Source organism: Theropithecus gelada, chromosome 2, assembly GCF_003255815.1.
Source record: "Theropithecus gelada isolate Dixy chromosome 2, Tgel_1.0, whole genome shotgun sequence".
NCBI lineage: Eukaryota > Metazoa > Chordata > Mammalia > Primates > Cercopithecidae > Theropithecus > Theropithecus gelada.
Genome location: NC_037669.1, coordinates 171,894,623 through 171,922,423, shown reverse-complemented (window position 1 = coordinate 171,922,423; position 27,801 = coordinate 171,894,623). Strand labels below are relative to the sequence as shown.

At 40.0% G+C, this 27,801-nt stretch overlaps 1 protein-coding gene and 1 pseudogene across 1 annotated transcript in view; both read right to left on the bottom strand.

The window, feature by feature from the left end:
- RARB (retinoic acid receptor beta) overlaps positions 1-27,801 on the bottom strand; it is a 767,875-nt gene that overhangs the window by 264,916 nt on the left and 475,158 nt on the right. The gene's annotated exons all lie outside the window — the stretch shown is intronic.
- On the bottom strand, positions 9,833-18,372 carry LOC112618383 (annotated as a pseudogene).

The window sequence follows — 27,801 nt, the reverse complement described above, 5'->3', positions numbered from 1 at the left end:
AATTTAAGAAAATTCCCTACACACTGAACTCTCATTTTTTCCCTTCCCGTTCCACTTTTTGGAGGCAACCACTAATTTATTTATTTATTTTTTACATTAATGATTTATTTATTATTATTTTTAAATTATACTTTAAGTTCTAGGGTACATGTGCACAATGTGCAGGTTTGTTACAAATGTTTACATGTGCCATGTTGGTGTGCTACACCCATTAACTCGTCATTTACATTAGGTGTGTCTCCTAATGCTATCCCTCCCCACTCCCCCCACCCCATGACAGGCCCCAGTGTGTGATGTTCCCCATCCTGTGTCCAAGTGTTCTCATTGTTCAGTTCCCACCTATGAGTGAGAACATGCGGTGTTTAGTTTTCTGTCCTTGCGATAGTTTGTTCAGAATGATGGTTTCCAGCTTATTCCATGTCCGTACAAAGGACATGAACTCATCCTTTTTTATGACTGCATAGTATTCCATGGTGTATATGTGCCACATTTTCCTAATCCAGTCTACCATTGATGGGCATTTGGGTTAGTTCCAAGTCTTTGCTATTGTGAACAGTGTTGCAACAAATGTACGTGTGCATGTGTCTTTATAGCAGCATGATTTATAATCCTTTGGGTATATACCCAGTAATGGGATTGCTGGGTCAAATAGTATTTCTAGTTCTAGATCCTTGAGGAATCGCCACACTGTCTTCCACAATGGTTGAACTAGTTTACAGTCCCACCAACAGTGTAAAAGTATTCCTATTTCTCCACATCCTCTCCAGCACCTGTTGTTTCCTTTTTAATTATCACCATTCTAACTGGTGTGAGATGGAATCTCATTGTGGTTTTGATTTGCATTTCTTTAATGGCCAGTGATGACGAGCATTTTTTCATGTGTCTCTTGGCTGTATGAATGTCTTCTTTTGAGAATGTCTGTTCATATCTTTTGCCCACTTTTTGCTGGGGTTGTTTTTTTCTTGTAAATTTGATTGAGTTCTCTATAGGTTCTGGATATTAGCCGTTTGTCAGATGAGCAGATTGCAAAAATTTTCTCCCATTCTGTAGGTTGCCTGTTCACTCTGATGGTAAGTTTCTTTTGCTGTGCAGAAGCTCTTTAGTTTAATTAGATCCCACTTGTCCATTTTGGCTTTTGTTGCCATTGCTTTTGGTGTTTTAGACATGAAGTCCTTGCCCATGCCTATGTCCTGAAGGGTATTACCTAGGTTTTCTTCTAGGGTTTTTATGATTTTAGGTCTAACATTTAAGTCTCTAATCCATCTTGAATTAATTTTCGTATAAGGAGTAAGGAAAGGATATACTTTCAGCTTTCTACTTATGACTAGCCAATTATCCCAGCACCATTTATTAAATAGGGAATCCTTTCCCCATTTATTGTTTTTGTCAGGTTTGTCAAAGATCAGATGGCTGTAGATGTGTGGTATTATTTCTCAGGGCTCTGTTCTGTTCCACTGGTCTATGTATCTGTTTTGGTACCAGTACTATGCTGTTTTGGTTACTGTAACCTTGTAGTATAGTTTGAAGTCAGGTAGCATGATGCCTCCAGCTTTATTCTTTTGGCTTAGGATCGTCTTGGCAATGTGGGCTCTTTTTTGGTTCCATATGAACTTTAAAGCAGTTTTTTCCAATTCTGTGAAGAAAGTCGTTGGTAACTTGATGGGGATGGCATTGAATCTATAAATTACCTTTGGCAGTATGGCCATTTTCAGGATATTGATTCTTCCTATCCATGAGCATGGAATGTTCTTCCATTTGTTTGTGTCCTCTTTTATTTCACTGAGCAGTGGTTTGTAGCTCTCTTTGAAGAGGTCCTTCACATCCCTCATAAATTGGATTCCTAGGTATTTTTTTCTCTTTGTAGCAATTGTGAATGGGAGTTCACTCATTGTTTGGCTCACTGTTTGTCTGTTATTGGTGTATAAGAATGCTTGTGATTTTTGCACATCGATTTTGTATCTTGACAATTTGCTGAAGTTGCTTATCAGCTTAAGGAGATTTTGGGCTGAGATGATAGGATTTTCTAAATGTACAATTATGTCATCTGCAAACAGGGACAATTTGACTTCCTCTTTTCCTAATTGAATACCCTTTATTTCTTTCTCCTGCCTGACTGCCCTGGCCAGAACTTCCAACACTATGTTGAATAGGAGCAGTGAGAGAGGGCATATCTGCCTTGTGCCAGTTTTCAAAGGGAATGCTTCCAGTTTTTGCCCATTCAGTATGATATTGGCTGTGGGTTTGTCATAAATAGCTCTTATTATTTTGAGATACGTGTCATCAATACCTAGTTTATTGAGAGTTTTTAGCATGAAGAGCTGTTGAATTTTGTCAAAGGTCTTTTCTGCATCTATTGAGATAATCATGTGGTTTTTGTCTTTGGTTCTGTTTGTATGCTGGATTATGTTTATTGAATTGCATATGTTGAACCAGTCTTGCACCCCAGGGATGAAGCCAACTTGATCATGGTGGATAAGCTTTTTGATGTGCTGCTGGATTTGGTTTGCCAGTATTTTATTGAGGATTTTTGCATTGATGTTCATCAGGGATATTGGTCTAAAATTCTCTTTTTTTGTTGTGTCTCTGCCAGGCTTTGGTATCAGGATGATGTTGGCCTCATAAAATGAGTTAGGGAGGATTCTCTCTTTTTCTATTGATTGGAATAGTTTCAGAAGGAATGGTACCAGCTCCTTTTCGTACTTCTGGTAGAATTTGGCTGTGAATCCATCTGGTCCTGGACTTTTTTTGGGTGGTAGGCTATTAATTATCACCTCAATTTCATAGCCTGTTGTTGGTCTATTCAGGGATTCAACTTCTTCCTGGTTTAGTCTTGGGAGGGTGTATGTGTGCAGGAATTTATTCATTTCTTCTAGATTTTCTAGTTTATTTGCATAGAGATGGTTACAGTATTCTCTAATGGTAGTTTGTATTTCTGCAGGATCAGTGGTGATATCCCCTTTATCATTTTTTATTGCATCTGTTTGATTCTTCTCTCTTTTCTTCTTTATTAGTCTTGCTAGAGGTCTATCAACTTGGTTGATCTTTTCAAAAAACCAGCTCCTGGATTCATTGATTTTTTTGAAGGGTTTTTTATGTGTCTTTCCTTCAGTTCTGCTCTGATCTTAGTTATTTCTTGCCTTCTGCTAGCTTTTGAATGTGTTTGCTCTTGCTTTTCTAGTTCTTTTAATTGTGATATTAGGGTGTCAATTTTAGATCTTTCCTGCTTTCTCTTGTGGGCATTTAGTGCTATATATTTCCCTCTACACACTGCTTTAAATGTGTCCCAGAGATTCTGGTATGTTGTGTCCTTGTTCTCATTGGTTTCAAAGAACGTCTTTATTTCTGCCTTCATTTCATTATGTACCCAGTTGTCTTTCAGGAGCAGATTGTTCAGTTTCCATGTAGTTGAGCAGTTTTGAGTGAGTTTCTTAATCTTGAGTTCTAGTTTGATTGCACTATGGTCTGAGAGACAGTTTGTTATAATTTCTGTTCTTTTACATTTGCTGAGGAGTGCTTTACTTCCAATTATATGGTCAATTTTGGAATAAGTGTGATGTGGTGCTGAGAAGAATGTATATTCTGTTGATTTGGGGTGGAGAGTTCTCTAGATGTCTATTAGGTCCACTTGGTGTAGAGCTGAGTTCAAGTCCTGGATATCCTTGTTTACTTTTTGTCTCATTGATCTGTCTAATGTTGACAGTGAGGTGTTAAAGTCTCCCATTATCATGTGGGAGTCTGAGTCTCTTTGTAGGTCTCTCAGGACTTGCTTTATGAATCTGGGTGCCCTGTATTGGGTGCGTATATATTTAGGATAGTTAGCTCTTCTTGTTGAATTGATCCCTTTACCATTATGTAATGGCCTTCTTTGTCTCTTTTGATCTTTATTGGTTTAAAGTCTGTTTTATTAGAGACTAAGATTGCAACCCCTGCTTTTTTTTGTTTTCCATTTGCTTGGTAGATCTTCCTCTATCCCTTTATTTTGAGGCTATGTGTGTCTCTGCATGTGAGATGGGTCTCCTGAATACAGCACACTGATGAGTCTTGACTCTTTATCCAATTTGCCAGTCTGTGTCTTTTAATTGGAGTATTTAGCCCATTTACATTTAAGGTTAATATTGTTATGTGTGTACTTGATCCTGTCATCATGATGTTAGCTGGTTATTTTGCTCGTTAGTTGATGCAGTTTCTTCCTAGCATTGATGGTCTTTACACTTTGGCATGTTTTTGCAGTGGCTGGTACCAGTTGTTCCTTTTCATATTTAGTGCTTCCTTCAGGAGCTCTTGTAAGGCAGGCCTGGTAGTGACAAAGTCTCTCAGCATATGCTTGTCTGTAAAGGATTTTATTTCTCCTTCACTTATGAAGCTTAGTTTGGCTGGATATGAAATTCTGGGTTGAAAATTCTTTTCTTTAAGAGTGTTAAATATTGGTCCCCACTCTCTTCTCACTTGTAGAGTTTCTGCTGAGAGATCCACTGTTAGTCTGATGGGCTTCCATTTCTGAGTAACCCGACTCTTCTCTCTGGCTGCCCTTAACATTTTTTTCCTTAATTTCAACTTTGGTGAATCTGACAGTTATGTGTCTTGGAGTGTCTCTTCTCGAGGAGTATCTTTGTGGCATTCTCTGTATTTCCTGAATTTGAATGTTAGCTTGCCTTGCTAGATTGGGGAAGTTCTCCTGGATAATATCCTGAAGAGTGTTTTCCAACCTGGTTCCATTCTCCCCATCACTTTCAGGTGTACCAATCAGACGTAGATTTGGTCTTTTCACATAGTCCTATATTTCTTGGAGGCTTTGTTCATTTCTTTTTACTCTTTTTTCTCTAAACTTCTCTTCTTGCTTCATTTCATTCATTTGATCTTCAATCACTGATACCCTTTCTTCCACTTGATCGAATCAGCTACTGAAGCTTGTGCATGCGTCATGTAGTTCTTGTGCCATGGTTTTCAGCTCTATCAGGTCATTTAAGGTCTTCTCTATGCTGTTTATTCTAGTTAGCCATTCGTCTAATCTTTTTTCAAGGTTTTTAGCTTCTTTGTGATGGGTTCGAACATCCTCCTTTAGTTTGGAGAAGTTTGTTATTACTGATCATCTGAAGCCTTCTTCTCTCAACTCATCAAAGTCATTCTCTGTCCAGCTTTGTTCCATTGCTGGTGAGAAGCTGTGTTCCTTTGGAGGGGAAGAGGCATTCTTACTTTTACAATTTTCAGCTTTTCTGCTCTGGTTTCTCCCCATCTTTGTTGTTTTATCTACCTTTGGTCTTTGATGATGATGATGTACAGATGGGGTTTTGGTGTGGATGTCCTTTCTATTAGTTTTCCTTCTAACAGTCAGGACCCTCAGCTGCAGGTCTGCTGAAGTTTGCTGGAGGTCCACTCCAGATCCTGTTTGCCTAGGTATCACCAGCAGAGGCTGCAGAACAGTAAATGTTGCTGCCTGATCCTTCCTCTGGAAGTTTCGTCTCACAGGAGCACCCAACTGTATGAGGTATCAGTCAGCCCCTACTGGGAGGTGCCTCCCAGTTAGGCTCCTTGGGGGTCAGGGACCGACTTGAGGAGGCAGTCTGTCCATTCTCAGATGTGAAACTCCATATTGGGAGAACTACTACTCTCTTCAAAGCTGTCAGACAGGGATGTTTAAGTCTGCAGAAGTTTCTGCTGCTTTTTGTTTAGCTATGCCCTGCCCCCAGAGGTGGAGTCTACAGAAGCAGGCAGGTCTCCTTGAGCAGCATTGGGCTCCATCCAGTTCGAGCTTCTGGCCACTCTGTTTACCTACTCAAGCCTCAGCAATGGTGGACATCCCCCCCTTTGTCTCGCTGCCACCTTGCAGTTGGATCTCAGACTGCTGTGCTAGCAGTGAGCAAGGCTGCGTGGGCGTGGCACTTTCTGAGCCAGGTGTGGGATATAATCTCCTGGTGTGCCATTTGCTAAGACCATTGGAAAAACTCAGTATTAGAGTGAGAGTGTCCTGATTTTCCAGGTACCGTCTGTCATGACTTCCCTTGGCTAGGAAAGGGAAGTCCCCGACCCCTTGCACTGCCTGGGTGAGGTGATGCCCTGCCCTGCTTCAGCTCATGCTCTGTGGGCTGCACCCATTGTCTGACAAGCTCCAGTGAGATGAACCCAGTACCTCAGTTGGAAATGCAGAAATAGCCCATCTTCTGTGTCGCTCATGCTAGGAGTTGTAGACTGGAGCTGTTCCTATTCAACCATCTTGGAACCTCCCCCTATTTCACTTATTTGTTTTTACTTTTTTTTGAGACAGAGTCTTGCTCTGTTGCCCAGGCTAGAGTGCAGTGGCATGATCTTGGCTCACTGCAAACTCAGCCTCCCGGGTTCAAGTGATTCTTCTGCCTCAGCCTCTCTAGTAGCTGGGATTGTAGGTGTGCACCACGGTGCTCAGCTAATTTTTGTAGTTTTAGTAAAGATGGGGTTTTGCCATGTTGGCCAGCCTACTCTTGAACTCCTGACCTGAGGTGATCCACCCGCCTCAGTCTTCCAAATTGTTGGGATTACAGGCTTGAGCCACTGCACCCAGCCCAGAGGTAACTACTTAAATCTCTCATCCATTTATTCTGATCTCTAGATTGCCAAATATCTTGTATTGCTATTTCTTAATATACCAATTTTATACTGCATATTGATATTCTTTATGGGACAAGAGGAATTAGCTCTCTTATACCATCCTCCTGCTTACTTCATTTAAAGATATATATTGCTAATAATACTTTAGAACTATTTATAATTCTTGATAAGGTTTTTGTTAAATAGTGTTTATAAGTACTATGTATTATTTACTGCAAAGCCAACTAGTGTACTCTGTTCTATTTCTCATACAAATTCTTTTTCTGCAAGTTGATTGTTGCTTCTCTTTTTAAACTTGCTTAGTTATACACCTACTCTTAATTTTCTTTCATATGCCTCATTATTAGTATTACTTTCTAATAGTCAAATAGACCAGATAATGTACCAATTACATTGTTTGTATCCAATCTGAACTTGTCTCTTTCTAGAGCCATCGTACAGCTGCCATGTGAGACTTTACCTTTTCTCATCATCTCAATATTGCTTTAGATTTCTGATTTGTGTTGGACACTTAGTTTCATGAATCCTTTCTGTTTCAGAGTTAACTGCCTAATCTGGTTAAAGCCAAACCTCAAGGATCAGATTAGTAAGGAGTACAGTGGAGAGAAACATTCTGAGACCTTACATATCTAAAGATGTCTCTATTCCATGCTCAAACTTAAAAGTTTTGGCAGGTATAGAATTCTAGGTCGATAGTAATTTTCTGTCAGAATTAGAAAAATATTGCTTTTTTGTTTTTCTCTCTTCCGATGTAGCTATTAAAAAGTCTGATGTTTTTCTGATTCCAATTGCTATGATTATAACTTTCCCTCTCCTTTTTTGGATCTGTTATTTTGAAATATTGTAGTAGTGCTGCTTAAAATGAATCTTTTAAAAAATTTTTCCAATAACTGTACCTAGACATTTTGCCCTTCTAGTCTGAAACTTTATACTCTTCAGTTCTCAGGAAATGCCCTTTTTTTAAAAAAAAATAATTTCCTCCCATTCATTTTCTCTTATTTCTCCCTTAATTCTTAATAGCCAAATGTTAAACCTTCAGGGCTGATCTAAATCTCTCTTGCCTGCTCCCTCCTAATTTTATAATCCCTGTGTCTTTTTATCCTACATTTTGTGAGAGTGTCTTGATGTTGTCATCCAGCCTACCTATTAAATATTTTCCTTTCTGTCAAAGGATGCTCATTGTGACTTTTCTGATTGTCTCAATGTTTCAGGGGAGATTCCAGGGACTGACAACAAAAGGTGCCAACAGATCCACTAGGGAGATGCTAAAGAATGATGAAACTACAAAGGTAACTAGTTTGCTAAAAAACAGTTGGATTTTTAAGGTGTAAATCATGAAAAGAATTTATTTAATGTATTTTTAAATACCATAGCCTGTCAACCATATTATTTTGAATTTTTTTCTCTACCCATGAAAGGAACTTGGGCGATTTTCAGGTATTACAAATCGTCTAAATTAGACAATTGTCTTAATAGACAACTGGGGACATCTTGTCTTTCCGGGGGTCCATTTCAGGATGGCTCAATTTCTGTTCCTTTCCACATGCAACCTTCAGGAAGTATAAACCTTTGTCCAACTATCAGTGAGATGCAGCAAGCCTTCACTGCAGCCCTTTCTCTTTGTTCTACAGTTAGGGGCAACTCCAGACAGCCTCACTCCCACTTTTGACTTTAGCAGGTCCAGTTGGATATCAATCACACTGCCCCTCAGAATTTTAGGGAGATATATGGTAATATCCTTGAGTATTTCTGTAAAAGTCAACTCACTTCACTTCTGGGGTAGAGGGGGCAATCCCCTTACTTTCCCAGGGGGAGATAAGCAGCAAAGAACACACTGGTAACTCTCTTTAAGAAATTCTCATGACCAGCCTTCCTCAATAAATCTCCTTATCTTCTTTCATATGTGCTTCAGGTAGGTGATGAAAGGGGATATAAAGTCAGCCTCACTTTCTCTCGCATGGTCTCAACAGGTGATTTGGAATCTGTTGGTCTTGGACTTAGCTAAAACTGAGTACATAAGAAAATTTGCATTTAACAACTTGTTTCACTTGGGTAATTTTATCTTTATTTCCAAAAGTTCTTTCTTCCCCTCGCCCCACCACTTTGTTTTCTGCTTCCCCCCACCACCCCTAAACTGAAGGTCCCCTACTGGTCCTGCTTCCATGAGTGGCCGTGACCAGGAAAAAAGGGAGAAGAACCAGTAGCATGGGGAGGGCTCATCCCATAATTTTCCATTTATACACACAACTCACAGACAAGCATGAGTAAGCACTGCAGTTAGAAGTTGGCAGCAGAGGAAGGATAAGGAATAGGTGAGGAGTTGGGGTTTTATTAAAAAATACCCTCCCCCCAAACTGAAGTGCCTGCGGGGTACGTGGTCTGTTTCTGTCAGAGCATTTGAGCCAGATCGACTCCATCCAAAACAAGGACTGAGTAAAATAAGGCTGAGAGCTCCTAGGCTGCATTCCCAGGAGGTTAGGCATTCTAAGTCACAGGATGAGATAGGAGCTCAGCACAAGGTACAGGCCACGAACACCTTGCTGATAAAACAGGTTGTGGCAAAGAAGCCAGCCAAAACCCACCAAAACCAAGATGGCCGTGAAAATGACCTCTGGTTGTCTTCACTGCTCATTAAACGCTAATTATAATATATTAGCATGCTAAGAGACACTCCCACCAGCACCCTGACAGTTTACAAATGCCATGGCAACATCAGGAAGTTATCCTATATGGTTTAAAAGGGGAAGGGATCCTCAGTTCTGGGAATTGCCTGCCTCTTTCCCAGAAAACTCAGGAACAAGCCACCCCTTACTTAGCATATAATCAAGAAATAACTAAGTATCCTTTGTCAAGCAGCCCATGGCACTGCTCTGCCTATAGAGCAGTCATTCTTTTGTTTCTTTATTTCTCTAATAAATTTACTTTCACTTTACTCTGTGGACTTGCCCTAAATTCTTTCTTGCATGAGATCTAAGAACCCTCTCTTGAGGTGTGGATCAGGACTCCTTTCTGTTAACACTTCAACCCAAGAGGAATCAGAAGATCAAAAGTAATTTGGGAAGGCTAGAACTGTCAGGGATGGAAGGGAGAGGAAAAAGCAGGGCTTGGTGGGGAGCTGTTTGGCAACTGGGGTGAAAGGATTACTCTCCCCCTGCTGAGATTCTCCAGTCCCTTCCTGTCTGTTAGGAACACAGCAGCCTGCAACCCCTGTGGGCAGGTCTGGGGCTTCCAGATGTTCCAGGAAGGGGGCTCACAAAAGCTTTCCCTCCAGGGAGATGATGGCACTGCCTCCCAGCTTCTCTGCCAAGGTGCAGTTGTTCTTGACTTTCGCGTAGCAGTTTGCTTGTAATTCATGCTTGATCCCTGTCAACTTTTTCTTGATAGTGTCCTTGGAGTTGGCATAGATCATTTTGCTCTTAAGGGGTGCAGACTCAGGCCCAGAAGCTGAACACCAGGTCCTCCTTCTTGCTCTCCTTGGTCTCACAGTTTGCATCATAGACGGCATTGTGGCAGTCTTTGTCTGGCAGCATCTTGAGAGAGGTGGTGGAGAGGCCATTGACAGTCTGACTGACATCACCCATCAACATCTGCTTGCCTTTCTTGAGGATGAGTTCTTGTCCTCACTCAGGAAGAAGAGTACCACCTTCCTGAGCTTCTTCACCTCCTCTGGTGTCAATAACTTGTGCACCTTCATGTCATTGGATACCTTGGTGATGCCATCAGACAGACACTCAGGAAGCTACATTTCCAGAAGTCAAAAAGAGATGGCAAAGAGAGCCAGAGAGGAGGAGCTCTGATTGGACCTGCTCTTTATTTTTTTAAAAAATATTTTATTTTTTGAGATGGAGTCTTGCTCCGTTGCCCAGGCTGGAGTGCAGTGGTGCAATATTGGCCCATTGCAAGCTCCGCCTCCCGGGTTCACGCCCTTCTCCTGTCTCAGCCTCCTGAGTAGCTGGGACTACAGGCACCTGCCACCACGCCCGGCTAATTTTTTTGTATTTTTAGTATAGACGGGGTTTCACCGTGTTCGCTAGGATGGTCTCTATCTCCTGACCTCGTGATCTGCCTGCCTCGGCTTCCCAAAGTGCTGGGATTACAGGTGTGAGCCACTGTGTCCGGCCCTGAACCTGCTCTTTAATAGTACACAGTATCTTCTAATTTATCCAAGACTAGAAATCAATGATTTTCATGATTTTCTTCCATTTCCTTTCTTAGCTCTGCTTCCTTGAGTGTCATCTTTTGTTTGTTTACTTTTTCTTTCTAGTTTAGCAGAGGCTTTCTTCATGTGCTTAGTGATCCTTGATTGCCTATTGTCATTTAATATTAAGGTACTAGAATGTGAATGGTGTTTAAGAAGGGAGATAAACTTGTAGTTAAGCTGAACACACTTAACTGGAAGTCTTCTTGGGTTTTGAAATCATAAATTTAGTTTAATTTCTAAATCTTATCCCTATATTCATCCATTTTAGGTTTGTGGTTTATGTTTTTTTCTCCAGCTCTTCATCTTGGTGTGGGCATAGAGGTCCACCATAAAAATGTGTGGCCCTTCATTATCTAGGACAGTGTGGGTTTTCTGAAGAGTTCCTAAACTAGAGCTAAGTTATGGAAAATATTTCATATAAAAATGGATGCAATATACAAGCCAAAGTTATGGCATCTACTTTCCCATTCCAGGTATGCGTTCATAGTTTTCATTTTGGAAGATTTTGAATAAGTTAAAAGAAAATCCTTGGGAATTTAAATTGAGTAGACTACTATTATAGTGTACAGCCACTCTTAGATTACTATGTTTTGTTGTGTATGAATGTTAGGGCGCAAATGGACAAATTCATCTGTTGCTAAAAGTGGCACATTTTCAGATAATTCTATTGTGGTAGGTTGTTCTTTAATAATGACCACAGCAATCGCTCTTATCCCACATGTCCTTTTGTAATGTGGCTGTGCCATTCCTCCTACTTTGGGTCTATTTCCCCTCAATCTTGTCTGACCCTGTGGTTTGCTTTGACTAACAGAATGTGGTGAAAGTGATGCTGTGTGTTGGCTGGGCCCAGAGCTTCAGAGATCACATGGCTTCTGTTTTTGCCTTGAGCCTCCATGTTTTTGCCTTGAGCCCAGGCTATTCTGTTGGAGAGAGGTCAATGGAGGAGCACTGAGGCACCCCTGCCAACAGACAGGACCAGGGCCCCAAACATGTAGGTGAGGCCCTTTTGGATCCTCTGACCCCAGCAATGTGCAGACAACCCCACATGAAGCCCGGACAAACTGGACCTGCTGAGTCTTGCCTAAGTATTTGACCCACAGAATCATGAGCAATAGAATGGTTTTTGTTTTAAGCAACTAAGTTTGGGGTTGGTTTGTTATATAGCAATAGAACACTGACCAACTCTCTTTAGAACTATTTAGAGCAGGGATTTCCAACTCACACTGAATTTTGGGTATCTACACTTATGTGCACTTCTCAGAGGATCGGGGCCACAGCTTCTGATGTTTAAAGGAGTCTTTGTCTTCGAAAAGACTAAGAACCATTGAATTATGGGCCATTACAAGTTAAACACAGTATCAACAGATTTTACTTTATGTTTATATAATACATGCTTATGCCATTATAAAAATATGATCTTAAAATTATATTAATTCAAAGATTGTCCCAAAGTCATAGTAAAAAATTTTGTTTGTATCCTTCCAGAGCACAAAAGTATTAGGGATCTAGTTGGAGAAATTAAAATGGCATATATGTATTTATATACATGTGCCAATGTGTATACTGATGTATAAATGAATGTACTTGGCCAGTAAGAAAATCAGATCTTTGAAATAGTAGTATGTATTGCAAATATCTTGTGTTAGCTTGTTTGTCTTTTGACTTTTGATGAGAACTTACTTTTGTTTTGTGGTCAAATCAATATTTCACTTTCTAGCTCTTGCATTTCATGTCACTCCTAAAAAGGTCCTCTCTCCCTAAGTATAAAATAGACCCATATTTCTTTTAGAACTTTGCAGTGTCAACTTTTTCTTCATCCCAATCATTTATCCCTCTATGGCATATCTGAGGTTTATTTTGTGGGAAGCAATGAGGTAGGAAGCTTGCTTTCCCCCACAACATTTATTAAATAGTATATGTTCTCATCACTCATTTCAATACCCACCTCTTATACTGAATTTCCATATGTATTTGGGAATACCTCCAGACCCAGTGCTGCACTATTCATCTTGCTACTCCAGTAACTCATTGTTTTGATTGCTATTGCTTATAATGCATTTTATTTCATGGAAAGTGGTCTTTCCTTCTGTCTTTTTTTTCTACAAACTCTTTCCTTCAACTATTATCTTTTAATTTTTTCAGATGAACTTAAGAATCATCACATCAATTAGCATCCATCCTTCTACTGCCTGCCTCCACAAATTCCCCAAATAATCTTTTTTTTTTTTTTTTTTTTTTTTTAAAGAGAACATCACATTGAATTCACAGCTTCTTCTGGGGAGAAGTTACAACTTCACAACACTGAGCTCTCTACCAAAGAGCAAGGTATCTTTGCATTGATTCAAGACTTAAATGGCTGACAGTGCAATTTTTTTTAAATTTATTTTTTGAGATGGAGTCCCACTCTGTCACCCAGGCTGGGGTGCAGTAGCACGATCTCGGCTCGCTGCAACCTTTGCCTCCTGGATTCAAGTGATTCTCCTGCCTCAGCCTCCCGAGTAGCTGGGATTACAGGCACCCACCACCACTCCTGGCTAATTTTTGTATTGTTAGTAGAGACGGGGTTTTGCCATGTTGGCCAGGTTGGTCTCGAACACCTATCCTCAGGTTATTGGCCCACCTCGGCCTCCGAAAGTGCTGGGATTACAGGTGTGAACCACTGTACCCAACCTGATAGCACAATTTAAAAATTTTATTTTGGTCTCTGTTAAATTTTCCTGTAGATACTTTAACTTTTTTGGTCAACAAAAAGGACAGTGTATTACACCAATATTCAGTTACCTCTAGCTTGGTGGAAGCAGTACCTAACCACTCCATCCAAGTAAATGATCATCGTTTTTCCCTGTATACTTCAGACATTCTGGTCAAGTTCCCAAACTCTGAATGCATCACACGTAACTTGTAATGGGTCATTTGTCCTGTTTAACTCAGGAATAATTGTACTGAACGACCCTGATGGTTTCTAAGCTTATCCTAAACTTACTGTGCCTCATACTGAAAAAGGTCTGCTTGTTAAACACAGATTTCCACACTGGGGTTATACCACTTGGAAAAACAGTGCTCCCAAAGGGAAACCCAAAGTTCCTTTGATGGACTTACAGGACCTGTAATTTGAAGGATATAAAGAATGAGCATGTTTAAATATCAATGTTGGGTGGATACCTCAAAATTTCCCAGGTTCTATCCCCTGCTCCATAAATCAAAGTATTTTTAAGGGATTAACTGATTAACATTGAGGCATTACCTGGGGTTTGACTATATGCTACAAGACTGAAGGAAGCAGGAGTTGAGTTCACTGGAAAAGAAGCCAAATCATATCTCTGGTCAAAAACAACAACAAAAAGTAAATCTCAGGTTTCACAAAAAGCTCCTTTAGCACTTTTTTGAGAGGTATGTTAACATCAATAATTCTACCTACGAATTCACATAAATAGAAGTCTAGATTCTAAATATCACTTTGGTGCTAGAAGTGAGACTTAGCATTTAGAAGCAATAAATTAAATATTTGACATGAGGAACAAAGTAAAATGCAAGGAAATGGCAGAAGGGAAAAATGTTGGAAATCCTGGGTCAGGGACTGATGAACTAGTAATGGTGTCAGAGCAGACAGGCTTTTTATTGGCCAAATTTTCAGTTGTATGTCCTGGCCCTGGAAAGCTCCTTTTCTGCAAATACCATGGATCAGTTCCAAGGATGATCAGCCATAGTTTCAAACTGAAGCTGGTGTGAGAGTACTACTACGGAGAAAGTAATATCTTATGGAATGGTGATAAGACCTTACGAGTCATTTTAATTTACTATAATATTTTGAGGAAAGATAAGGAAGGTAATAGGAAAAAAAGAAAATGCCCTAATATTCTTTCTGAAAACATCCTGGCAATGTTCAATGACTGCACAGAATTTGTTGTGGAAAGGAATCGTAAAGATTAGGAAGTGGGTGTGGGGATGTAGAGGTTGGAGTGACTTCCGGGATCAGAAGTTCCTTAGCAGCGCTTGCCTTTGTCTAGATTGATGCATCAAGAGATCCAAAGGCAAAACATCCATTAGCAAAAATAAGAAAAAAAAAAAAAAGATGATCTTTATTACAGAGAAAACATCCCCACTGTTCCAGAAACAGACTGATTTATGGCAAACTTTTGACCACTCAAATTAAACTGTGACACTGAGATAGTGCTAGTTACTTTTCTAATGAACAGTTCTAGGCTAGATCACTTTTTCAAAAGAATGAAAAGAAGTGATCTGAGAGTATATCCTGAATCAATAAATGTCCATCTACAACTAACACAGTACAGAATCCACTGTGAACATCTCTCTTTTCTGGATGGTAAAACTCCTTAATTCTACAAATACAGGGTTTACTTCATCATCAGATCACTTTCTCATCACGACCTGTGTCTTCTCAGGCAGTGGTGAGCTCTGTTATTCAGGAGAAAAAAGTCAAAACTGCCATGCATGCATGCAATCATGTTGAATGGAATTCTTAGGCCTGTGAGGAAAAGACCCTCATTCGTGGGTTTTTATGGTACCTGACAGCTCTTTAATTTTGGTTGGTCAGATGAGATTGTCTGGGACAAGGGATGGAGAACAGGCATAAACTAAGAATGTGTTGAGAAGGGAAATGGGTAATGGAATTGATGACAGTCTTACCTATAATGCAGCTGTCAGATTCAAAATACTCAAACTCCCTCACCCTGTCTCAACATGGCCATTCCACAGAAGGGAAACTAGTTATCTTTCCAGGGAATGAAATGGATGCTATTAAGATACTCCCACAAGGATTTAGTTATTATGTGGGCATTGTCTATGCCATTAAACTGTATCCCAGGAGGACCTGAGGGTTTGATGGCAGACTCTCAGGATCACCAGGATAAGAGGGTGAGAAAACATGCATGTCACTTCCCTTATTCCTCATGTTCCCCCACTTTTCAGAGGATAAAACTTCACCATTAATCTAAACACATCATTTGCCATATAAGAATTTTCTTTCATCTCCCCAGGTCTGAGAACACAAATAAATTGGTCCAATGTATTATTGAAAATCATCTTTAATATTATAGTTAATAAGAATTAATGGCTAAATTAGGTCTTCTTAAATCTAATTACTCAGTGATCAAACATAAACATGGAGTCCCGGGGCAAGACAGAGCATGAGTTACTATCTATGCTGGGCACTATAAGAGTTAAAATAAAAGGTTTGTTCATTGACACAGAGAAAAGGACATTAAGGATATTGTCCGATGACAATGCTGAAAAAATCAAAACCTTTCTGAAATTCCCTTCTGTCTCACAGGTCATGAGAGAGTTTCAGGGTGATAATTTTTAAATGTGAAGGCCACTTACAATTCTGCTAAGCACTATTATAGTGGCTATGTGGCTGGGTGAAAATCATTCTTTCCGGAAGACCAAAGAAGTCTACATTTTCTCCTAAAGATTTCCTTCTTTAATAAGGACTTGAGCAGATCCCTGTCATTGTTCTAGATAATGGATTACCTACACATACATTTCCAAGTGTAATGACACTCTTGCTTATTAAAGACCTCTCAGCTGAAGGGGTAGAATATTATGAACTGGCCAAGCCATTCATTTTCTTGAATATGTTATTCAGTATTTTATGCTAAACCAGCAATACACCATCCATTTTAGTACAATGATCCTTATGTTCAATAAAATTGAAGTGTCGCATCATAAATCATTATAGTCATTTATTTTACATTAGACACATTAGCCACTATATTCCATAATCTATTACAATAAGGTGGATTTAAATGTACCCCAAGGAACTGCAATAATAACTCGAGAACCAAATATAGCAATTTAGGGATAAAATATGCTTAACCTAAAACTGCACTAGCTATCGTGATGGCGGTGAACTCTGAATGGAATTTAGTGCTGATGGTGACTGAACTCAGCTATACATAAAGAGGGAGGAAAGAGAAAAAGAAATGGCAGACCTTCCTCTAATTTTCTGTTCATTCATTTAAAAAATGTACTAGATGATTACACTATCCGTGAGACAGACACATTTTGCTGGAGGAACTCATGCTCAATTGAAACTTTTTCTAAGTAACACATGTTCAAAATCTCTAGTTAACTATTCAACAGGATGCCTGTTGTTTCCAGCAACAGCAGTGTCTGGGAAGGCTTGATCAATTCAGACTAATTCTACTAATTCTGCATTTGTGAAAATTCAGACAGGCTGGGTGGTGTGAAGAAAAAGGTTTGCATATGTGATTCGTAGCGTAAAAGAGGTACCCCGATAATGTTTTTATACCAGAGAAGCATTTCAAAATAGCCTTAAGTTTGTAGGAGGCATTCTTTTACTAATAGTTGAGATGATAATTATAAATTCTTATCAATTAATGAAAATTATTTTCTCAAATGATCTCTTAGATAATATTAGCCTAGTCCCATTTCCTATATGTATCTAAAAGCAATAAAACTGTGTCCTATAATTCAGATTCTTCACTAATTTGGCATCCCTCCACTTAATCATGGATAGTGAGGTCTTTGTAATTTTAGGTAAATAGTTACTACTCATGTTATTTACACTGCTAAATAGCTCACTCGGCAATCTCAGGTCTTTGAGATATGATCATGAAATGAGACTAGCCGGATATATTATATTGCCGGATATGAAGTCCTTGCTGTTCAAGATTAAAATATGTGTTTGTTTCTGTGTTCAGTTTGAGATAGCATGACCCAGAACTGGTATAGTTAATTCTTCCTCAGGAAATTAGGGAACAGATTTACATTTCCCATTTGTAAGTCCTCATTCACCTACCTTCCCTTCCTACCTCCCCTCCTTCCTCCCTCCCTTTCATCCAACCACCTAGTCATCAGCCAATGATCCATTTAGTGACTATCCTACTTATTTAATGCCTTCTCTGTGCCAGACACAAGGCAGGCACCAAGAACACAAAAAACAAGACAAGGCACCTAACACTTGTAATAAGATATTTTCTATGATAACATTATTCCTTTTATCGATGCTAAAATGTTGTATTCTTTTACATCATTTATGATAATCAAATACTTAACAGTTAGTTATAAGATTTCCCTCAGTCAACATTTATAGAATTATAAATTTATACATAAACCAAATTCTGAGGGGAAACAGAGGATGTTGGTTGGCTAAATGACCTGGGGTGAATAATTTATTCTGTCTAACCCTCACTTCTTCATCGGTACAATGAGAGGGTTAACTGGATAGTTTCTTAGAGTTCCTTCTCAAATTTTAGGACTTGAATCATTTTCTCTGTCCTTTATAGTCATCGGTTCCATTTATTAAAATGTCTCCAATGCAAAAAGGGATAAAAAAGTTAAAGAACTAGAAAATCTCGTCATTGTCATATTTGTCAGTCCCTTGCAATCCAGTCTATACTGCTTCGTCTTTTCCTTTTACTGTCAACTGCTAATACCAAATGTGCTGTTCTCTAATCAGTTTGCTGTCTAATTTATGCCCGTAAAATATTGTTGCCATCTGATGACGACGCGAACACCAAATCTGTTGTCTCTACTCTTCTAAATTCTCTTTCAGCATCAGTATCATCCTGGCTTTGCTCTTTTTCAGATATATCTGAATTATACATTATTTCCCCCAGGCATGCTTTTCCAAATTAAATAAAATTTCATTTTCTGTTTCTTGCCTTAATGCTACCAGATGACTTGGCTTAAAATATTTACAGATTCCACTTTGTACCATTTTTAATAACTTGGCCCTATTGTATGTGTTTATTTTATCTTGTGTTTTAGAGGGTTGTGGTTTGTGCTCACCCATAATTAAGGCTTTCCTCTAATACCATATGTCACCTTTGGCATGCTCTGTCAATTATGGAGAAAAATTATATGCCCTACCTCTAGATAGATGGAATAAAAATTACATAAATAAATAATAAAGATATATAGATACAATGGTCCTCAGATCAACCTATGGGCTCAATAGGGTGCCTCCTAAAAAAAGTTTATGTAGACAATAGACATCTATCTGTACAAAATCTTTAGGCCAAATTTAGAAATATAAAAATATTTCTGAGCATATTATTTGATCAAAAAACAAATATAAAACAGAGTCCAGTCTAGTAGATCTAGGTGACTGATAGAATAAATTTAATGTGGAAAGTAGTTACAAATATTTTGGACAATCTGAAAACGAAATGGTATGATGATAGATTAATGTAGGTCAGGTGCGGTGGCTCATGCCTGTAATCTCAGCACTTTGGGAGGCTGAGGCGGGCAGAACCCTTGAGGTCAGGAGTTTGAGACCAGCCTGGGTAACATAGTGAAACCCCCTCTCTATTAAAAATAAAAAATAAATTAGCTGGGCATGGTGGTGCATGCCTATAATCCCAGATACTCTAGAGGCTGAGACATGAGAATTGCTTGAACCCGGGAAGCAGAGGTGCAGTGAGCTGAGATTGCGGCACTGCACTCCAGCCTGGGCGGCAGAGCAAGACTCTGTCTCAAAAAAAGATTACCAGAGGCAGGAGGCACTATGCATCCTAGGCTGGAGAGGTAAATGGTCTCATCCAAAAAGCCAGGAGCCTTCCATCTCTTGCCAGTGCTTCCTTTTGGCCAAATCAGGTAAAAGGATAAGTGGATTGAGAGGGAAGTTAGGGAGTCTCAAGCTTCTGAGCCACTCACTGTGCACACTCCTTCTAAGACCTGGGAGGGGTGCTAGCAAACTGTGTACATGGTCATATGTATACAGTTTGAAAAAGTATAGTATTTTAATTTAAATAGTTACAAGTACTTTCTTTTTGTACTTTGATATCCCCTGCATTATACTTCTCAAGTACGCCCCTATCTAGGGACTGATTAGGGGGAGTTGAGCTGGGGATTCATTTAGTTTCTGTCTAGTGGGATATGTGTATATGGTTCACAGTTTTTTTTCTGTGTAGATTTAAACCATTGGTTGTAGCTGACGTAAGAATTGAGGGCTACTAATACCACTCACTGTGTGAAGCCTGGGAATACCAGAGAGCCTGTAGACATAGAACTGCCCCATACGCTTAAGAATTTTTCCACATCCAGCATGAATTTTAAATGCCCACCAAGTGGATAAAGAAAATGTGGTACCTACACACCACCATGGAATACTACACAGACATTAACAATAACAAAATAATGCCCTTTGCAGCAACATGGATGCAGCTGGAAGCCATTATTTGATTTTCTGTTCCTGTGTTCATTTGCTTAGGATGATGGCCTCCAGTTGCATCCATGTTCTCATAAGTGGGAGTTGAACACTGAGTACTCGTGGACATAAAGATGGAAGCAATAGTCACTGGGGACCACAAGAGAGGGGAGGAGGGAGGCGGAGAAGGAGTGAAAAATTGTTGGGTACTATGCTCACTACCTGGATGATAAGATCAATTATACCCCAAACCTCAGCATTACATAATATGCCCATGTAACAAACCTGCACATGTACCCACCTGAGTCTAAAATAAAAGTGGAAAGTATTTTAAAAAATTAAAAAATGTAAATATAAAAAAGAAATACTCCACCAGACACTCAGATAGGTGAAAAAAAAAGGTTTTTGTTGATGTCTTGGTGTTAGAATGGATTGTAGGAATATACACACACCCATTGTGCCATTTTACCTGGCATTCACCTCAGATGTCTCAACCCCAAGAAACTGATGACAGACTCATTGGTTGCAACACAAGAAACTTAAACTATCTTAAAATCTTACAGCTCTCCTGTGAAAACAACTTGATAGAGGTTTTCCTACAATTGACAATGATCCCTACAATTTATGTAAGATTAATAATGTTATGAATGGGAACTTTTCTAAATTGTCAGTAATAAAAAAGTAAATTCCAATTAGCATACTGAGGAAAGACAATTATATTTCTGCTTTTCCTATAGAAAATTATTGTTATAAGAAGAAACAAAGATGAAGCTAAAAATTCTAGGAAAAAATTATGAGATATATCTCAACAGTTAATAAAATAAGACCTTATTTTTCCAGCTTTTTAATTTGTTCTTGATTTTTAAAATTCTGAGTAAATTTTTAAGATTTGTAATGTTATGCGATTTTAATATATATATATATATATATATATATTTTTTTTTTTTTTTTGGAGAAAGAGTCTGGCTGTGTCACCCAGGCTAGAGTACAGTGGCGTGATCATATCTCATTGCAACCTCCAACTCCTGGGCTCCAGGGATCCTCCTGCCTCAGCCTCCCAAGTATCTGAGACTACAGATGCATACCATCACACCTAGCTATTTTTTTTTTTTCTTTTTTGTAGAGATGAGGTCTCACTATGTTGCCCAGGCTGGTCGTGAACTCCTGGGCTCAAGCGATCTTTCTGCCTGGACCTCCCAAAGTGCTAGAATTACAGGTGTGAACCACCACGCCTGGACTGTTATTTTTTTCTCCTAGGAAATAAATATTCCCTTTTGTACATAATTTTGTATGTATAATTTTGTATTATGACTAAAGACAGCCCCCAAATTGCATAAACTTTAGATCCTATAAACCTGCTGACACAGGAGCTTAGGAAATGAATTTTACAGTTACCTAAAGCAACACAGAGTAGAATAGGAGAAAGGTGGAGAAGAGATCTGGGAGCCAGTTAGTAAAAGACAAGCACTACAGTATATTAAAGAGCTTGCAAAATCTCTGGAAGGTCCAGGGAACCAGACGAAGAAGTTTCACAACCAGAGATAATCGCTGACATCATACCAGGGAGTTGGGGAAACCTACTTACTTCCTACATTAGGCATAAGCATTCCAGTTCAAGCCACCAATGTACTGATAATGAATTTTGAATGGTATCAACCACTGACGCATCTGCCAGGGCTGTCTCTAGAAACCTGATGTAGATCTTGCAAACCGAACCACACATGCATGTCTGTTTGGGTCACTAACTCTTAATTCTAAGTCTGGTTTATCTACATTTGATTGGAGTAGCCAGGGTCACTCATCCTAGAGAAAAAACAAGTGGGTCTTCTTATTCCCATAAGAGGGGAACATCCAAGGAAAGGATTAATGCTGGGAAAACAAAAACAAAAACAACAAACAGATATCCACTACATTCCACCACCATCATCCCTATTTTATAGAATGGAAACAGAAATGGAAGCCTTGACCTGGAAAGCAATCTGCCCACATTCAAATTAGCTAGAAATGGATAGAGCCTGGATGCTGCCTCCAGACTTGAAGACACAAATTCAAATGCCTCTAGAATCCAGGGTGTGATACAGATGGGTGGAGAAAAGCAGCAGTACAGTGTGATGAAAAATATCAACAGACCATTGGTCACCAGGACTGGCGGCAACAGGGAGTGGCGAGATTGAGGCGAACCAGAGAGCTCATGTCCATCTAAGAAGGACAGCTGCTCCCAAGTTCCTCCTGGCTGTAGCTGCATGGGAATGTTCCCCAGTGTGGCCATCTATGCAGATTGTAAAAGAGAGGTTAGAAATCTAGATTTTTATTATGAAACGTCCCGATTTTTAAATGTTTTTAACAATTGAAAAAACTTTGTGACTATTGTTTGGGCCACAATTGTACAAGCTCATCTGCTGCTAGATGATTACCTCAGGCTTCTATTTGCAATTTCTGCTCCAGAGAGAGCTCTCACTCGCTAAATTATACTTCAATTAATCGCATTTTACAAACCCACTTTTAACTCCCAGCCTTTACTTTTCCTCTGTACTTGACCAGAGTTGAGTCGGAAGGTCTGAATTTTCAATCCTGACATACCGCTTATTAGTGATACAATCCTGAGTCCTTTAACTTCTCAAAATCTTAGGTCTTTATCTGGAAAAAAAAAAAAAAAAAAAAAAAAAAAATCCACTCTGCCTACCTCCTGGGGTTGTTTTGAGAATCAAATGAAACAATGAATATGAATGTGTTTCGAAAGCTATCAAAATCTACAGAAAAGTCAGTATATTACTTGTAATGATAACCTTAATTTTCAGAAAAGTAATTACCCCAAATTCCTCCTTTCCGTTTATAGAAAATAACACATTAATTTTTCTTCCGTGTCTGATTCTACCCCCATCATCCTTGGCATTTCAAAAATGATTGCCTTGTAGTCAATAAGTTCATTAACCACTTCCCTAAACACCACAGGAAACAACTCATCTCCCCCAAAGAACCCATATTTTGAACACAAGCATTTATTTTTTTACATTCTTTTTTTTCCTTTTTTTTTTTTTCTAACCAAGTACAACATTAATGAGTTGTGTTTCACTTGAACTTTTGTATGGAGATTTCAGGGTAACTGACTTGAACAAGGAGGCAGAATTTCTTAGGAGGTCAACCAGCAGGCAGAGCTTGAGTGTGAGTATCCACATCCCCCACTGTCATTCCTTGCGTTTTTTGAGTTTGTGTCACGAGCCTGAACTGTCTATGTACCATATGTGCCCTGGGGAAAGCCATTCTTATTGAAAGGCAAAATAAAGCCATCACTTATATGAAGAATGGAACCCATTTGGCAATGATATTCCTTTCCATGTTTCCCTTCTCCGAACATTTTGTTACAGAGCAAAGACAGGCATAAACCTCACCCTGCTTCCCTTGTGGAAGCCCTCGGCTACCCCGCCGTGAATACTGATCTGGCACTATCTGCCACCAATGGGAAATGTTTGGGGGGAACATCTACATATTTGATAGTATAGCTTTTGTTAATTAAATAAAAACTATAAACAGAGAATATGAGACAAAAGGAAAAGGTCCAGATTTGCAAAGCTCTTTTTTAGCTACAGGAGGCCTCTATGAGGAGGAAATGAAGATATCCTTTAGTACCGACCCAAACAGTATGGATGGCTAGTGCCGTATCTTTTAAAATTTGTACCAGTGGACTCTTCTAATAATTGTCCACACAGGGCGGTTCAGAATCTGGTCTTCACTCCCATTCTTTGTACTTGCAGCTGGGACTCAATTCTGTTTTCACAAATATGCCACGTGCATCCTCTCTTTCCCCTTCTTGAGGTGGCCGTGCTGTGTGATATGCCTCTCCTTTATGCCTGCCCCCTACTTAGAATCTAAAGATCTTCAAGGCTTGGAAAAAACCCAACACCCTCTATGAAGCCTTCCCTGATTGCGCTAATCCCCCCCTAAACTTCTTTTCTTCTGACCTTGACCCACAGTTTAGCATCAAATGTTGTATCCTTGTACCTAAGTGGCAGTCTCATCTGTTCCATTGGACTTGAAGTTTCAGGGCCATTATGTATACATCGCCTTTAATTTCCGGAGTGTGCAGTTCAAGGCAGTGGTTGGTATAGAATATAAACTGAGTAACAAATTTATTTACATGCAAATTCTGGCTATATCTCATGGCTTCCAGAACCTAAGTGCTTCAGAGTAAAAACACTGACATAGGCACTGCCTGAGGAAGTGCTGTACATGCTGTTTTGAAAAACATTCAAGGGGCTGTTGAACAACCACTGGCACAGATGGTAGAGTGGAATCATGTGTGAATAGAGAGGGGTAAAGAAAATGGTAGCCCAGACAGGGATGGTTGTCAGGCCATAGTCACGTGGTTGTCAGCCCATAGTCACGCAGTAGATGAGTGGTAAAAGTAGCACTTAAACCCTGGCATTCCCGCTCTCAGCCTAGACTCTTTTTTTTTTTATTTTTTTATTTTATTTGAGACGGAGTCTCGCTGTGCTCCCAGGCTGGAGTGCAGTGGCATGATCTCGGCTCACTGCAAGCTCCGCCTCCCGGGTTCACGCCATTCTCCCGCCTCAGCCTCCCAAGTAGCTGAGACTACAGGCGCCCGCCACCACGCCCGGCTAGTTTTTTGTATTTTTAGTAGAGACGGGGTTTCACCATGTTAGCCAGGATAGTCTCGATCTCCTGACCTCGTGATCCACCCGCCTCGGCCTCCCAAAGTGCTGGGATTACAGGCTTGAGCCACCGCGCCCGGCCAGCCTAGACTCTTTCTAAAGTGTTCATGGACAATCACGTATCTGAAGAAACACTCTGAACATACTGCATTTTGTCTGCTACATGGTATCTGGAGAGGTCCAGGTCTCATGTGGTTACTACACGAAATGTCCAAACCCCCTATTTCCACAAGGGTAGAGACTTTTGTTCATTGTGATAACTCTGAATGCTTTTCACATACTAGGTACCAAAATATATTGACCTAATGTTGAATGAATGAGTGCCTAGAAAATCTGAGTATCAGTCATACAGACGAGGCTGTGTTGCAAAAACAATGCTCAAACTTCAGCCACTTATAAAAATGAAGGACTATTTCTCACTCATGCTCCATATCCACCATGAGTTAGCAGGAAACTCTGCTCCATCTCACCTTACGATGAGACCCAGACTAGCAAAACAGCCACCATCTTGAGTGCTGCTGGTCACAATGCCAAAGAGAAAGAGCACTGGAGGGTTTTAAATGTGCAGACAAATGGTTGGCCTGGAAGCTACACACATCATTTTCACTCCGAATTCACAGGTCAGACTTCATCGCATGGCCTGTTCAACCATAAGGGGCCAGCAAGGGCAATCCTACCATGCTGCTAACAGGGGAAGGGGCAATAAATACCTGTAGAGCAGCCTTTGCAACTTTCATGAAGAATCTTTGCCTTCAGTGCCTTTAGTTTCTTTAAAGCCATCAAGTAGGTTGAAGAAGAATAAACAGTCTGGAAGAAGCCATCCTTCATGTGTGTAGGTAATGTACAAGGGAATTCGAGACATCTGTTTCATTACTTCTCAGGTAAGAAGCAATTATGAGGCTGGGCACAGTGGCTCATGCCTCTAATCCTAGCACTTTGGGAGGCCAAGGCAGGTGGATCACCAGGTCAGGAGATCGACACCATCCTAACACGGTGAAACCCCATCTCCACTAAAAATACAAAAAATTAGCCAGGCATGGTGGCGGGCGCCTGTAGTCCCAGCTACTTGGGAGGCTGAGGCAGGAGAATGGCGTGAACCCGGGAGGCGGAACTTGTAGTGAGCCAAGATCACGCCACTGCACTCCAGCCTGAGCAACAGAGCAAGACTCTGTCTAAAAAAAAAAAAAAAAATAGAATAGTGGCACAATGCAGGCAGAAATGACTGGGGACAGGAAAAAAGAGAAAGTTAGGAAAATCAGCAAGGTACTTTTCTACAGATCAACAAAGGGGTTTTGGTTGATTTCATGGAGAGTCTGAATCAACAGTGATGCGGTTTCCCCAAAGGTGAATTAAATTTTAGGTTACATTAACAGAAATATAACTTCTAGAATGATGGAGGTGATAATTCTGCCTAACTCCACATTGGTAGAACCACATCTGGGATATCATGTTAGTGCCTAGTGAGGGATTAGTGCAAACAGAGGAACATGACTGGATTGCTAAAGAGCTCAATATTCTGCCACAAGAGGAACAAAGAAAGTAAATTGGAATATTTAACTTGAATTAGAAAATACTCACAGAGGCTGGGTGCAGTGGCTCATGCCTGTAATCCCAGCACTTTGGGAGGCCAAGGCAGGTGGATCATTTGAGGTCAGGAGTTCAAGACCAGCCTGGCCAACATGGTGAAACCCCGTCTCTGCTAAAAATACAAAAATTAGCTGGGCATGGTGATGCGTTCCCACCTACTCGGGAGGCTGAGGCACGACAATCGCTTGAACCTGGGAGGCGGTGGTTGCAGTAAGCCGAGATCACACCACTGCACTCCAGCCTGGGCAAGAGAGCAAGACTGTCTCAAAAACAAAAACAAAACAAAACAAAAAACACTCAGGGAGAAAATGATAATAGCTTTTAATAGTTGAATGATTGTTGTGTTGAAGAGCACTCATCCTTGTCCGTATGCCGGCAAAGCATAGGAGTATGACCAAGGGAAAGAACTTACAAGGAGACAGATTTGTACTTGATACTAGGAAGAGCTCCTTACAGAACTATCAAAATACAGAATGGCATGTTTGGAGACTTAAAAGGTTCCCCAATAGCAAAAAGATTATTGTGGTAATCAAACATCGGCCATGTGGAAATTAAGACGAGGTGATTTCTAAGATTCCATCTCACTCAAACACATGATTTTAAGTTCCATGGTATCTACTCTTGCACTCACTGCTGGACCTACAGATGTACCTACTCGTGGGCACCATAATTTAGGAGAACGTTTTAGAGGAACACAATCCTACAGGGCAGGGATTAGCCAACTTTTTCTGTAAAGGGCCAGATAGTCAATATTTTAGGCTTTGCTGGCCATATGGTCTTTATTGCAACTACTCAACCCTGCTGCTGTAGTATAAAACCAGCCATAGATAATATGTAAACAAATGAACATGATTGTGTTCCAATAAAACTTTATTTATAAAAGCAGGTTTGGGGTAGCATTTAGTTTGTGGACCTTAGTTTGCAACCCCCTACTACAGACACTGAGAAATATTCTAGCTAGAGAAGCTGCTTATCTAAGAAATCTACACCCTCTGAGTGCCTCGTCCTCATTCTAGTGACAGAGGCCAAAATGTTATAGGACCTACTCATCTCTGTCCAACGACAAAGAAACTAAATAATTCCTGGCTTAGCAGGGGGTACAGAAAGCTCTGATCAAAGCACAAGTATTTGTGATAATAGCTTGAAAATACAAAAGAGGAAATGAAGATATTTTTGCATAACTTTCAAACCTGGCTCACTGTTGGAAACCAAAAACTGTGACCAGAGATGCCATTGAGGAATTTGTGTGTTGGCTAAGGGACTTTTGAGATTGGCAGTAATCATGCAGTCATATCAACATTATGCCAAGAACTTACATGGCCATATTACAGATTTTTTTTTTTTTTTGAGACAGAGTTTCATTCTGTCTCAAAAGCTGGAGTGTGGTAGTACGATCTCAGTTCACTGCAATCTCCGCCTCCTAGGTTCCAGCGATTCTTGTGCCTCAGCTTCCCGGGCAGCTGAGATTACAGGTGTGTACCACCACACCCAGGTACTTTTTTGTATTTTTAGTAGACATGGGGTTTCACATATGTTTACTATGTTGTCCAGGCTGGTCTTGAACTCCGGTTCTCTATTGATCCGCCTGCCTCATCCTGAGGGATTACAGGCATGAGTCATTGCGCCTG